The sequence below is a fragment of the Humulus lupulus genome, chromosome X (genome assembly GCF_963169125.1).
Source record: "Humulus lupulus chromosome X, drHumLupu1.1, whole genome shotgun sequence".
Lineage (NCBI taxonomy): Eukaryota > Viridiplantae > Streptophyta > Magnoliopsida > Rosales > Cannabaceae > Humulus > Humulus lupulus.
Window position 1 is genome coordinate 206,520,283 of NC_084802.1, and position 15,918 is coordinate 206,536,200.

Genomic DNA, 15,918 nt, shown 5'->3' on the forward strand with positions numbered 1-15,918 from the left:
TTAGGAGTGTTCCAAAGTCCCAACTCTGTCCTCATATCCCGGTAATCTTGGTAAGGAAAATAAGATAGACTTTATATGTTATCTTATGATTTTATGTTATGCAATATGTTATGATAAGTATGATTGTAGACTTGGGCATATGACCCATATGACTAACAAGCCCCAAATAGATTATGGGCATATGACTTGCTTAGCTAGCAAGACCCCACTAATCTAATGGGCATATGACTTGTTTAGTCTATGGGACCCCAAGTAATAATGGCCATTATAGTATGTATGTGATGTAAGTGTTATGTTATGTTTTTTTTTATGTTTTTATGAAATTTATGTATATGGACTATGTGTTAGATTTTCCTTGCTGGGCATTAGACTCACTCCTTTTTGTTTATATGTGCAGGAAAATAGTCTTAGTGGCGGGAAAGGTTCTTGGAAGCTTGGAGAATGTGTATTGAGGCGGAATGGATTCAAGAGCCGAGCGTTTCGATTCGAGGATGTAGTTTGTTTCTTATGGTTTTTACATGTATTTTTCCGCATTTTATTATGTAAATCTCTTTTTAATTATGTCATGTTTTGATTTTAAAACAATGGGATCCCATATCCTACTTGATATTTTATGTAAGTTTAACTTTTATTTTTGCAAGTTTCTTAATAAAGTTATGGTCTTTTCAATTGTAAAGTTTTATTAAGGATTATTGTTTATGTATAGTTTTCGTTAATGGTCCAAAAGTCTGGAGTAGTTGGATCATTACACAACACCAGCATAACAACGTCTTTGATAGGCTCGGACCTAACGAGCAGAGAAGAAGAGACGAAGATCTGCGGGATGTCCTCAACGATTGCCGGGAGCGACACGATGAGTACATCCCCCCAGAAACAGTAGAGGCCCTGGCGATTCCTAGTGCTGTACAAGCCTAGATAGATGCCCTCAACTAGGCAGTGCAACAGCTGGTCGGGGGAAGAACATCTTATATCGACCATGATAGGAGAAAAGGTACTCCTTTCATCCAGAGGATAGCAATGGCGGAAACTCCTAGCAAGTTTAAGATGCCAACGCTTCCAAACTTTGACGGGTATGGTGACCTGGTATCTCATGTCAACAAGTTTGAGATACAAATGGACATTCAGAAAGTGTCCGAAGACGCTCGGTGCAGGATCTTCCCTGCAACGCTTTCTGACGCTGCACAGGAGTGGTTTTTCAAATTCCCTCCTGCAAGTATAATTTCCTGGGAAATGTTCATAAAAGATTTTTACAGACAGTTCTATGCGGGTCGTGTACACCCTACCGAGGCAAATCAGCTAGTCAAGATACGCCAGCAAAATGGAGAATCGCTGAAAGACTACGTTCAGCATTTTATGCGAGCAGCCGCCGGAGCAAAAATGGTGGGTGATGAAGGAAAAATGATGGCCATAACGGCAGGGGTTAAGTGCCGTACCCCTCTATGGGAGAGCCTCAGAAAGCATGGGGTTAGAACGACCCACGAATTTCTAGATCGAGCTGATCGCTATATCAAGCTCGAAGACGCCATTGCTAATGAAGGAAAACCCCCAAGCAAAGATAAGGGAAGTCCGAGCCCGCCAAAGCTGCCAATCGGTCAAAACCCAACGGCAACGGCAAAGGCAACGACAATGGCAATGGCAATGGCAAGAATGGTGGAATACGGCCACACAATGAGCCTTCCACCTCTGAAAACAAAAGGACCAAGGGTAATTGTTATGAACCTCAGTTCACTAACTATACTGTCCTTATTGAGTCTCGGGGAGAAGTATATCAGGCCACGAGTTCCAGTGTGCCTTACAAGAAGCCTGCCCCCATTTGAAAAGATATTTCGAGAAGAGACACTACCAAGTTCAATCGTTATCATAACGACTACGGACACGACACCAATGAATGCAACCAGTTGAAGGATGAGATCGAGTTCCTTATCAGACAAGGACACTTAAGAAGATATGTACGGGCCTCGGGAAATTCCCAATGAGAAGCTCCAGGTGGCAACGAGCAGGTGTCCACACGCCAACGCTCGCCACCTTTGCAGCCTGATCCCGCAGTCGGCACCTTATTAACCATCTGTGGAGGCCCGCACCTCGCGGGAAACAGCGGCAAGGCCAGGGAACGATACGCTCGGACCCTGCGCCACGGCCAGGACATATAGATGATGGTTGTGGAGGACCGCGCACCAAAAAAGGCTCGATCAGAAGAGGACGAGATAACCTTCTCTGATGGCGATGCTCAGCATGTCCAGTTCCCGCACTCCGATCCGCTGGTCGTGGACATCCAAATGGCCAATATGATGGTTAAGAGGGTGCTAGTCGATACAGGAAGTTCAGTGAACATCCTGTACAAGTCTTCTCTGGAACACATGAAGTTGTCCGTTAAGGACTTGGAGCCTTGGAACTACACAATATACAGCTTCTCTGGCGAGGGACTCGCCCCTGCAGGGTCAATCAGACTTCCAGTGACAGCAGGTACAGCGCCTACTACCAAGACATTACTCACTAATTTCATAGTGGTCGATTGTCCCTCGGCGTACAATGTCGTCATTGGAAGACCCATACTGGTTAACCTACGGGCAGTCACCTCCATATGGCACTTAGCCATGAAATTCTCGACAGACGCAGGGGTAGGACGTGTGTTAGGAAACCAGAGAGAAGCCAGGGAGTGCTATAACGCTTTGGTCACGAAGGCAAAGAAAGGAATGACAAAAGGCACTCCCCCTGATAGGTTGCAAATGGCAGTTGATACACAAGCCCAATCCGGTGAAGGAGTCACCAAATAGGGTGTTGCCCAAAGTGAGGATAGAGATTTAGATCCTCGCTTTGGGGATTTTGAAGATACTGTTGGACCCGTTGAGGACCTGGAAGAGGTCCAACTCAACGAAGAAGACCCAACCAAAGTAGTAAAGGTCGGGAAAAATTTGGAAGCAATCACGAAACATACACTGGTGGGATTTTTGCGGTGGAACCAAGAAGTTTTCGCCTAGTCGCACAAAGACATGGTTGGGATAGATCCTGCAGTTATCAGCCATGTCCTGAACATAGACAAAAGTTTTCCACCAGTACAACAAAAAAGAAGGCAGCTCGATAAGGATAGATTGAAAGCCTTAAAGGAGGAAGTCGAAAGACTAAAGGAGAATGGATTCATCCGGGTAGTGTTCTATCCGTTGTGGGTCTCTAATCCAGTGCTGGTTCCCAAGCCTAACGAAAAATGGCGAACCTACATGGATTTTACAGATCTCAATAAAGCCTGCCCGAAGGATTGCTTCCCACTCCCAAGGATCGACCAGTTGGTCGATGCTACTGCAGGACACGAGATCCTCTCTTTCATGGATGCATACTCGGGCTACAATCAGATCAGCATGCATCCCCCTGATGAGGATCACACCAGCTTTCGGACCGATACGGGGTTATACTGTTATAAAGTAATACCCTTCGGACTGAAAAACGCAGGTGCAACTTACCAGCGACTAGTTAACCACATGTTCAAAGAGTTAATTGGAGTAAACATGGAAGTATACGTGGATGACATGCTGGTAAAGTCTAAAAAAGCAGAAGGACATGTGAAGGATTTACAAGAATGTTTCGACGTATTGAACAAGTACCAGATGAAACTAAATCCTCTCAAATGTTCCTTCGGAGTTGGATCAGGGAAGTTTTTGGGGTTTATCGTTAATTCAAGAGGAATCGAGGCCATCCCTGACAAGATAAAAGCCCTGATCAATATGAAATCGTCGGAAAAGATCAAGGATGTACAAAGTTTGACTGGGAGAATTGCGGCCCTAAGTAGATTTATTTCCAAATCAACAGACAAATGCGTCCCTTTCTTTAATCTACTTAGGGGCAATAAGAAATTTGAATGGACAGGAGACTGCGAGTAAGCCTTTCAGGCTTTAAAAACCCATATGGCATAGCCTCCCATTCTATCGAAGCCAATTGAAGGAGAAACTTTGTTCATTTACCTGGCGATCACTGAAGTTGCTGCTAGTGCGGTACTAGTACGAGAGGAAGAAGGTGTACAAAAAGTTGTTTACTATGTAAGCAAGAGGCTAATCGGAGCAGAACAAAGGTATCCACCCATCGAGAGGTTAGCATATTGCTTAATCTTGGCCTCTAGGAAACTACGTCCTTACTTCCAAGCCCATCCTATCACAGTTTTGACCGACCAGCCCCTTCGGCAAGTTCTCATGAAACCAGAAGCGGCTGGGCGTCTATTAAAATGGGCAGTCAAACTAGGGCAGTTCGATATCACATATTCACCGCGAGCAGCAGTAAAGGGACAAGTCTTGGCCGATCTCATTGCAGAGTTTACCGAACTCCCAGACGACGAGCAATGCGAAAAACCTAATGCACCTGGGCCTCATGATGAAGCTCCCTCGTGGAAGTTGTTTACGGATGGGTCGTCAAACGAATCTCACGCGAGAGCAGGAGTGATATTGATAATGCTGGAAGGGCATCGATTTCACTGTGCCATTAGGTTTGACTTCGTAGCCTTGAACAATGAAGCAGAATACGAGGCCCTCCTCGCTGGATTACGATTGGCAAAAGACATGAATATAAAGGTGCTCGATATTTACAGTGATTCACAACTGGTGGTGAATCAGATTCTAGGGGAATATCAAGCACGGGGTCTCAAAATGGGAGCCTACCTAAATAAAACTAGAGATCTATTGGCACAGTTCCAGAAGTATACCCTCCAACAGATACCTCGAGACCAGAATTCAAATGCAGATGCCTTAGCCAAACTCGCAAGCGCGAAAGATGCTGACACTCTGAACATTGTGCCAGTAGAAAGATTGAGCGAGTCGAGCATACGAATAGATGTGACTAGCATGGAAATCTGGATGGAAGATACGTGGATGGCGCCATACTTGGAGTATCTTACCAGCGGTGCACTGCCGACAGATAGAAACAAAGCCAGAACTCTTCAAAGGCAAGCCGCGAGATATATACTGGTCGATGGTGTTTTATACCGAAGGGGATATTCCATGCCACAACTCAGATGTATCACGCCCGAGAAAGCTAAGGAATTGATGAAGGAAGTACATGAAGGCTTTTGCGGAGATCATGCTGGGGGGCAAAGTTTGGCAAAGAATATTTTAAGGCAGGGCTATTTCTGGCCAACTATGAACGAAGACTCTGCGGAGTACGTCCGAAAGTGCGATAAGTGTCAAAGATTTTCCAAAATTCCACGCGCAGCTCCAAATGAGTTAAAGCAGATGCAGAGTCCATGGCCTTTCGCAGTATGGGGCATAGACCTGATTGGCTCACTGCCAACTGGAAAAGGTGGAGTAAAGTACGCTATTGTAGCAGTCGACTACTTCACTAAATGGGCCGAAGCTGAACCACTCGCTACCATAACGACCAAGAAAGTTCTTGACTTTGTCATCAAAAACATTATTTTTCGATATGGTCTGCCTCGAAAGATTGTCTCAGACAACAGAACCCAGTTTGACAGTGACTTATTTACAGACTTCTGCGAAAGACACAGAATTATTAAAAGCTTTTCTTCAGTTGCGCATCTGCAAGCAAATGAACAAGTAGAAGCCGTGAATAAGACACTCAAATCTACCATGAAGAAAAGGCTAGAAGATGCAAAAGGAGCATGGCCAGAACAGCTGCCCGAAGTCCTCTGGTCGTATAGAACGTCTCACCGAACAGCGACAGGTCATACTCTGTTTTCTTTAGCATACGGATATGAAGCCATGTTGTCAGTCGAGTTAGATCCGCCCTCGCATTGACGAATTACATACGACCAGGATCAGAACAGTCAATTGATGACGGAGTCCCTAGACTCAATAGAAGAAAAACGAGAAAAAGCCCAACTCCGAGTAGCTGCGTACCAGCAAAAAGTCGCTCGGTACTTTAATTCAAAAGTAAAAGAAAGAAAATTCAACGTCGGAGAGCTAGTGCTACGACGAGTTTTCTTGAATACCCGTGACCCCACTGCTGGAGTACTCGGACCAAACTGGGAAGGACCATACCAGATCGAAGAAGTCCTTCACCCGGGCACCTACAAACTTGCACGCTTAAATGGAGATCTCGTTCCACGCTACTGGAATGGAGAACACCTGCGCAAGTATTACCAATGAACAATCCTTCTTAAAGGACTGGCTTGTATTAATTTTTACTTTTTACAAGTTTCGAAAAAGGGTTAGCCACGTTGCATGGCTAATCGCTTATAAGTGTAAGATCTTTTTAAGATCACTCGTACATACATGTTTAGTCCATTTTAATACGACATTATAAGGGACTGTGCGCAACCAGTCATTCTTGCCAACCTTTGTAAATTTATTTTTACAAGTATTTGTTCATTACGTGTGTTGTTTTGCTGTATTACAAGTGTTGAATTTCATAACGAGCAACAATGTTCGAACAGGTCGTGGTCAAGGAAAGTGACCAAGGACCTAAAGCTCCTCGATCACTTGGGAGGCATATAAGGTACATCAATAGCAAAGCATACCATGAGGTATGTAAACACATGAACAAAATGAGTGAAAGCATGCTACGGTACTTAGAGCATTTTTCAAAATTTATGTTTTGTTAAATCAAACCAAAGTACTATGCTTAGTTCGGTCATGCGAACAGGTATTATAAAAAAAAGAAACATTATAATATCAACAAGGCAATTGTTTACACCACGAGCATTAGTGCTCGGATGTAAATATGAAATTAAAAGGAAAAAAACCTTTTACACCACAAGCAGTACTGCTCGAATGTAATCATTCAAATGTAAGAGTAAATAAGCTGCCCTCGCAGCAATAAAAGAAAATTGTCTTTACAAGTAGGCCTGTGGGCCATAAAAATTGTGAAAGATAAAAAGAGAATTATTGGGGAGCAGGAAGGTCTTTTGGAGTAGGAGCACTCTTATCAGCCGAAGGATCAACCTTAGCACCAGCAACAGGGGTCTTGGCCTTAGCTCTCTCCTCTGTCTCCAACCGAGCAGTGCACTGCGCCATCAGCGTCCTTTGCAACTTCTCGGAGAGGTAGTCGATTTTGGCCCCCCGGTTGTGTTTCCAGAAATCGTAGAAACTTAGGAAGGTGGCTTCCTTATACTTCTTCAGATTTATGGCCACGTCCTCCTCAAGCTCCTGAACGCGCCCCTCAAGTTCCTGCACCCGTCCCTCGAGCCTCTTTGTATCCTCCCTGCTGCCAGCCAGGTCAAGTTGGGCCTGCTTACACTCCTGGGTAACGAGTACAGCGCTCTCTCTCCAGGTCTTACGCTCTTCATGAGCCTGCCTCAATGTCTCTTGGGATTCCTGAAGCTCCAGGGTGAGAGTGGATTGGTCCTCGCATAATTGCTCGTTCAGCTTGGCCAGCTCCTTGTTCTCCACAAGCAGCTTGTTGTTATCCTCGAGCAGCTTAGCATTATCAGCCTCAAGTGCTTGCTTGGCCTGGGCCAGCTTGGAGTCGTAGTTCTTTTCTCGAGAGACCAACGCCCCAGCACGGCGCCAGCCAGCAGTCAAAGACAGCATCCCCTGAAGAAAAAATGAGAAAAGTCAGGAAAAGAAGTATAATATAAACCATGAAATAGCAAAAGATGACTTATGCTGGCTATCTCATTCAGCCCCCTGTTGATGACCTGGTCGACGTCCATAGTGACGGTGTCATTGATGGCGACCTGTGTGCGCTTATGCTTTGAGAGCCGATATATTCTCTCCCTGGCCATGCCAACTATGTTGCTGGACAGGGAGCCTTCGGATAAATGGTCCAAGGTATCTTTGTCTGCGCCCTTTGAGGAAGGCCGAGGATTGACAGGCGCGGGAGTCTTCTGCTTGGAGGCAGGTGGATGTGGTAGGTTCTCCTTGGAAGGGGCGTCGGCGGGAGCATCTTCTATCCGGGCCTTCTTCGAAGGGGTCTTGCTACTTTCCCCTCGAGCCCTTTTACTGTCCTTCTTCGGGACAGAAGAGTCAGCGGCAGCTTGGTAATGGTCGAAGAAGTCCCCAGAATCCATGCCTGCACAAAGAGTAACAGTTCAAACAATGAGATTAAAGGGTCGCGGAAAAACAGAGATTAGAGTAGAAGGATTACAAAAGTAAGGTACCCGAGCTACACCTACTGGTCGTAACATTATCTACTGAACTACCTAGTTCCTGGAAGAAATCTGAATTTAAAGAAGGGGCATTCCTAAAATTTCCATCCCCATCAAATAGGTGGAGGGGAATTGGCAAGTTATTTAAAAACGAGAATGGTGTACCGTTTACATCCGACGAGTCATCAGATAGTTCGGCAGGCTCAGCAGCCTTTTGTTTCCCCTTGCCCTTGGGGACCGATGATTCCGCTGCTCGGTGGGGAACAGCAGGTTCCCTGATTGTAACCCCAGTTAGCCTCCTCCTAGGAGGGGGTGCCTGAGGTTGCTGCTCGGGTCCCTACTCAGGTTACACATCAGCATGGACACCACCCGCCGCGGGTTTGCTAGTCGCAGGTTGGGAGCCGACAAGGCTAGCCAACCTAAGGTTAGCCTCATTAATCAAGTTTTTTACACTCTTAGCAGCATTTGACATACTGGCTATGAGTGCTGCCCTCGACTCCATTCCTGGAGTGGGGGTCGGGCGTAACCATGGACTTGGAACACAATGGAACAGTGAAGTATTACGACAAGAAAGATTTAAAGTACAGGAACTAATGGTTTAAGGATTATTATTTTCCTTACCTCCTCGAGTGAAGGCCAGATTATCCGCGGCAATGTCGGGCGTAAGGAAGTACTCTAGATGATACTTCCCCACGTTGGAGATGTGGGTGGTCTTGGACAGAAAGGTGCGTCCGGTCTCCTGGTGGCAAAAGTGGAAAAACCCCGTACCATCTTGGTTGGGGTTGGACTTGAGGTCGAACAGATAATTGACCTCATGAGGAGAAGGAGCTGGCCATTTCTTGAGCTTGTAGAGGATATAGAGCGCGGCCAACATCCTATACCCATTCGGGGTAATTTGAAAGGGGGCCACCCCGAAGTAATTTGCCACCCCTTGAAAAAATGAATGAAGAGGCAGGGTGGCACCCGCCTCGATATGGTATCTCGACCAGGCGCTATATGCCCCCCCTGGCAGGTTGGCTCGCTGGTCGATGGAAGGTCTGACTAGGGTCACCCCCGTCAGATTGTATTTGTTTAAATAGTTGGTGATCATACGAATTTTCACCGAACTTGGGGAAACCACGTGCCACTCGACAGCCGGCTGGTCGTCATGGCGAGGATGGGCACGCCTCTGAACTTTAGTTTCAGGAGGGAATTCACCTCGACCACTGGTCGAGGGGGCATCAGCAGGAGGCTGACTTGGAGAGTAAGGGTTGCGTCTTTTTCTAGCCTTGGTTTTTGTTCTTGCCATTTTCTGAGTAGGAGCTGGTGGAGGATTTGGGTTAGGACGTGAAAAGGGGATTTATGGAATCAGCGTGGATGGATTCTTTTCGCCTTCGAGCAGTTGGGCTAAGAGTTCGTCTTCGATAGGTCTTTCTCCCCCCAAGGATCTTGCATATGAACTGCAAACAGACAATGGAGGAGATAAGACACAATCCGCGAAGTAGTGTGGGAAGTTGGGATAATGTTGCTCGTGCCTAAATAACCAGCATCATCCTAATCCTACACTAACTTCAACGTGGGTAGTTTAAAAGACGGATAAAAACAAAAAGGAAAGAAAACTATTTTCTGAAAAGAAATTTTTCGACTCCTAAAGGGCGGGAAAAAATTTCGGTTTTTTCACCTGGCTTAAAGGTTGAATCTTTCGTCAACCTAACGTCCCAAATCAGAGATTCTATCTATCAAAGTATCGACCTAATCTATACAAGGCATAAAGACGCATTTTTACCAAACAGTAGGCGGTTTATACCAAAAAAAAAAAACCCCTTAAAACCCTATTCAAGAACGCAGAAATATCAGAGCATAAAAATGGCATGCATGGCGTAATAGAGAGCTTAAAGGATGGAGTCCTTACCTGAGCGAAGATGGAGATTCGGAAGAAAATGAAAACTCGAACCGGAAGACCTTCGGCTAGGCGTCAAACTGGTTTTCGAAGCTCTGAACTCTGGTACAAGTTCTTGAGAATATTAGCAAAGATGATGAGTAAAAATTTCTTAATGGGAAATAAAAGCTTACTTATAGGGATTGAAGGTATGGAAAAAAGGCAGTAATCATCACTTCCCACTTTCGAAACGTGGGGAAGTGTATAAGTCGTCAAAAGTATCTTTTTGGAAACTGAAAAGACTTGATTAGACATAATTATGTCACGGTTTTCAAAAATGCACGGGGGTTCTGACAGACATTTTGGGGATATGAACGGTTGTTCCCTTAAGTTTCTTTATTACTGGTTGCACTAAACAAACTTGGGGGGCAAGTGTTATCCCAAAAATCAGAAGTGAATGACATGGCAAGCATTAATTATACGTGACTGACACCTGGCAGAATCTGTGTTTGATTATCGACCAGGAAAACACCCAGTGTCATGCGATCGGTTTCTTCATACGACCAGCCTGGTCGTACGCACATTATACGCGGAGGAGATCTTAGGCAGTTATGATGGAATCCGAAATTATCTCCCATGATTTCCTGAGTATCAGATGATTTAGGAAAGAATATCTGTAACAAATCAATGTAAATCTTCCCTGAGCTTATAAATAGAAGAAGAGGGCTCAGGGAAGAGGATCTGATCCTTTTCCTTTTGAGCAAAAAAATATCTTTTGAGAGTAGAGAGAAATTACACGAGAATAATTGTATTTTTCTTCTTCAGAGGTTGGTGAAACTCATTGAACCCTAGTTCTTTGATCACTCCTTTGAATCTCATTTTAATAACAATTCAAGTGGACGTAGGTTATTACCAGATCTTGGGGCCGAACCACTATAAAATCTGGCGTTCTTATTATTTTCTTCATCACACTCATTTCAACATATTCATTCACGTCAAGCGTATTTCTGACTCCGTGTCAGTTGGCCAAAATCTGAGTCAACACCATAAGCATATGAAAAGTGATTGGGGGATGGTTTGTAATGGGGTTTATATTTGGAAATTTGTGTCAATAGAAGAAGAAAATTTGAGAGGAAAAAAAGGTATATTGAAAATGAACTAAACTCCAATTGAAAATACAAAGAAATAAGTTTGGGGGAGTGTAATTGATGGACCCAAAACAAGAATGTTTTAAATATTTATAAATCGCAAGCGCACGAATCGTTCATATAGAATAGTGATCATGTAAGCAAGGATGTCGAACCCAAAGGAGTTGTCTAAAATCAAAAAGAAAACTATTTTAAATCAAACTTAATAAATTCTAACCTAGTTCCAAAGATTGATGAGAATTTGTGGACAAGAAAATCAAATAAGAGACAATAATAAAGAAATTTAAGACAATAAATAAAAATAAATTAAAAGTAGAAATCAAGATAGTAAAAGAAAGGTTATTGAGATAATAGAATCCACAAAATATAAGTTCAATAATATTTAAAAGTACATTGACTCCCAAGTTTTAGTAATAGTAGAAATTAATCAAACCATCACTTATTTAAATTGGATATTCCATTTAAACACAAGTTTTTATAAAAATATAGGATCTATCTTCACTTTTCAAAAAGTATAATTTCAAAGCATTTAGTGTAAATCAATCTAATGAAATAACAAATAAATCAATGAACATTATTAATAAGGCAAAACATAATATTTTTGTTCTAAGCATGGATGTGTACTATTTAATGACACATCTTACACAAAGAATATTATGTTGTTGCACTAATGAAGAACAAAGTGTAAATATGTTCTAACAATCCAAAATACAAGATATTTAAGATGAAAGAAAATATTTGAAGAAGAAAATCCATAAACTTTATTGCACAAAATGGGAAATCAACATACAAAATAAATACTATCTAGTTACCTATTGTTTCATCATCACCTTAATAATCTTAAAAAGATTAGAAACTTATAACTAGAATAGAAAATACAAACAAAAAATTACAAACATAACTTAGGAAAATTTGGAGGAAAACCCCCAAATTTTTCCTCTAAAAATACATAAAAAAAATTAAAAAAAAAAGAAGAAGAAGATGAAGAGAATAGAGAGGTTTGAAAGTATAGAAATTGTGTAGTGTGGTAACCTTTTCTAAAAATTAAGCACTAAACTCCCTTATTTATAGCAAAAAAAATGTATTAAAATAATCAATTTAAATTAATAAAATTGATTAAATTAATTATAGTATGGCAAATAGGGGTAAATTGTAGGGTGTAATGATAATGTTTTGGGGTAAAATGTGTAGAAAAGTTTGGGTAAAAAAATTGGCATTTTTGGCAAAGGAGACAAGGAGACAATGTGCTTTTGTTGGGCTCAAGAGGGGTGGTTTTGTGGCTATTGGCAGCTGGCTGGTGGAGTTGAAATCGTGGGGCTAGGATTGGGCCATAGGCCCAATTGGGCTGGTGGAGGCATTTGGTTGAAGGGGCTGGGAGCTTGAACGTGGTTGATGGCAGCATGGGCACAGGTGGATTTGTTGCTGGGAGGCTGCTGAACGTGAGGTGGCAGGCGGGTGGCACTTTGGGCCTGGCGTGGTGGAGCTTTGGGGAAGCTGCTTGGGTGAAGGCAGAGGTGGTGAAGCAGCTAAAGGAGGCCATGCAGGCCTGGTGAGCTGATGGGTCGTGGGCCTAGCTGGTGATGCCATTTACCTTTGCCTTTCTCTCAAAAATGCCAATTCTTTCTTTTGATTTCCTTTAAACAAAAATGCAAATTAATTTCTATAAAATAGTATAAATTAACTTCAAATAAAATATTTTCAACATACAAATATACCTCATTAATTTAAAGAAAATATTAATTTAAACTTAATTTTTTTTGACACTTAAGTTGAATAAATATGCATTTATTTTTTACCACTAAACACACAACAATAATTCAAATAATTAAACTACAACATATTTTACAACAAAATAACTATAAAAACACTCAAAAATATATAAAATAAAAATAAACCCAATAAATTCAAAATTACTTTAAAACTTAGTAAATCAATTAAAAACTCAAGAATTAAGCAACAATTAGCACATAAAAAGTGGTCAAATAACTCTATTTTGTAGAGTTATCAGTAGTATCATTTGAGAAAAAAAAATGAAGAAAAAAACATCATGTTTATGAATTCTCTCAAAGTAAGAAAAATTGGGAAATTTAGGATTGTTTTTGGGGTTTGCAAGTTGATACAAGATTGGTTTGTTTGGTTTGTGTGCTTATGATATATTTGAGCCTAAATGACTTTTTCATCTACCTTTACCTAAGCCCTTCAATTATAAGCTGTGAAAGTCCTATTGATTTTTGAGCATGTGTTTTCTACATTAGTGAAGATTTAGTAAGTATAGCAAGCTTATGGGATAATGATATTAATTGATTATAATGAAAAAAATTTGGTGAGCATGAATTGATTCGAATGTAATTTATTTATTAATCATGATTTTGAGAGCTTTTATTTTTGTTTGGATTTAAGTGAATTGGAAGGATGTTTTGATTGAATTCTGGAATGTAAGTTGATTTTTCTGAAGATTATATAAGTGTGTTAGTCATCATAGCTTGAGGCATGAATTACTTTTGTCAGATTGATTCAGTTGTGTTGGTTGTTTAGGTTATGAGTTTTGTCATGTGAGTTTGTGTCCTTTGTAACAAAGAGTAAGTTTAGGGGAGTTTGTGTAATGCCCCGAATTCTCCGATGTGGTTTAATGGCGAGATCAGTAGGCCGGGAGGGCCATACTTGTTTAATTATGCTATTAAATGATTATGTGCATGTTTATGCGAATTATATCATAATATAATGTTATATTCATGCATGTGGGTCCACATTTGTTAATTGAACTGTTTTGGCAATTTGGCCCGTTTAGGGCATAATTGTGTATATGGGTGCAAATTGTGAATTATGAATGAGATTCCATCATTATGGAGATATATTCGAGCTAGTTGGCATGAGACGATCTTGGATTATTGATTAGCGGTCTAGTCATAACAGGTTTAAGTTCGGGGCTCGGGATGAGTCTCGGGTTGATTTTAATGATTATAGCGTTACCGGGAATTAAAGGGTAACAGGATATAAGTTCTTGGTGTTTGAGATTATCGAGAATAGCGGGAATTGGAGAGCATTAATTATGATTAACGAGATAGGTGGAAAATACCAATTTTTCCCTTGGAAGCCTTTAGAAACCTTAAATTGACCTAGGGGTATAATGGTCATTTCACCCCTAGGATAGATATAAGCCATTTTAGGCTGTGAAAGATGAGAAAAACAGAGTAGGTTCTTGAAGTTTTCCCGTATCTTCTTTCTTCAGTTTTCCTTTGAGATTTTTGAACCATTCTTGAGGATCCAAGCTTGGGAAGTAAGCCTTGGGAGTTTGGGAGTGTGTTCCTCCATTGAAGAGCATCATAAGCTGAGCTTTGGGTAAGTTTCTAACCATTGAAATTCCTGGTTTGCCCTGTTTTAGTTCTGTTTTGCAATTGTGATTTTTCGGTTGAGATCTTGGTTTTGTTGGGAATTTTGGCTAAGGTTCTTATGGTTGTGATGTTTGGGGTATGTTAGGATGGTTTTTGGGTTCATTTGGAATCAAAAATGGGATTTGGAAGCATTGGAATTAGGTTAGAATCGAAGGAGATGAAGAAGGAGGTTTCAGGGGGTTCCTGGTCTGGAGGTAGCGCTATAGCGCCCACCTTAGGGCGCTACAGTGCTACTCAGGAGGCAGATGGGTGTGTTGGGGGTTCTGAGTTTAGCGCTGGGATGCTAGGGATCAGCGCTGTAGTGCTACTTTGTTCCTTCAAAGTCCCGTTTTGAGTGTTTTTAAGGGTTTTTGGCTTGGGGTTTCAATCCCTAAGGCCCGGGATCAAATCTACTCACCGTGTGGGCATGTTTTGAGGTCCTGAGAGTGATGCTTAGGTTAAGACCCTTTCCATGTTGATTTTCATTAATGGAGGTTATAATTGGTTATGATTAGGTGACTGCTAAAGGACTTAAAGTCAAATCGTTCTCAAGGGTCATTCTTTTACTCATTCTAGCTCGAATCTGAGGTAAGAAAATAGTGTAAGAAACTGCACCCCCAAATGAGACATGCATGGTTATGTTTAGATGCATGTTGGATGGTTAAATGTGGACATTGATAGCATATTGAATGCTTAGCAAGCTTGCTCATTTTCATAAAGATATCATTAGGGCATGCCATGAATATTGACTATGAAACTGTTCAGAGCTTGAGTCTCTGTGTTTGTGCATGATCATTATTATGCTAGCAACTGTTAAGTAAGCATGATGAATGCCCATGTTTATATATTTGATCTATGATATATGCCTAGTAGCATTGCTTACTTGTGAATGTCACCGACTCATTAGTCAGTGCATTGACTCATAAGTCAAGGATGATTTTAGCATGTTTAATGCAAGCCAACAAAGATTAGATCTAATCGACGTCTGCATTGAATGACTCAAATGAGCATTAATGCCGGACCGACCTTAAGTTCGATGAATATTAATAAGCGCTTGTCTAGCCCAAGGCTAGAAATCTAGAGCCAGAGCCAGAAAAGGCTAAGGTGACCCACAGGTCACATGGCTAGGAGGGTATGGGATCTCCAGAGCGTGGCTCATTAGTAACCTATCCAGAGCGTGGCTCATTAGTCACCTATCCAGAGCGTAGCTCATTAGTCACCTATCCAGAGCGTGGCTCATTAGTCACCTATCCAGAGCGTGGCTCATTAGTCACATATTCCGAGTATGACTCATTAGTCACCTAACCAAAGTGTGACTCATCAGTCACCTGCCCAAAGTGTGTGGCTCATCAGTCACCTGTCCAAGGTGTGACTCATTAGTCACCTGTTCATCTGATGGCTAGAGGCTTATCAAACAATCACTCATCAGTTTAGAGCTAAAAGCTCTGTGTGATGTAATTACATCATCTGATATTGTTCGCATGCAATGTTGTGTTTTCTTGCTGGGCTTTGGCTTAT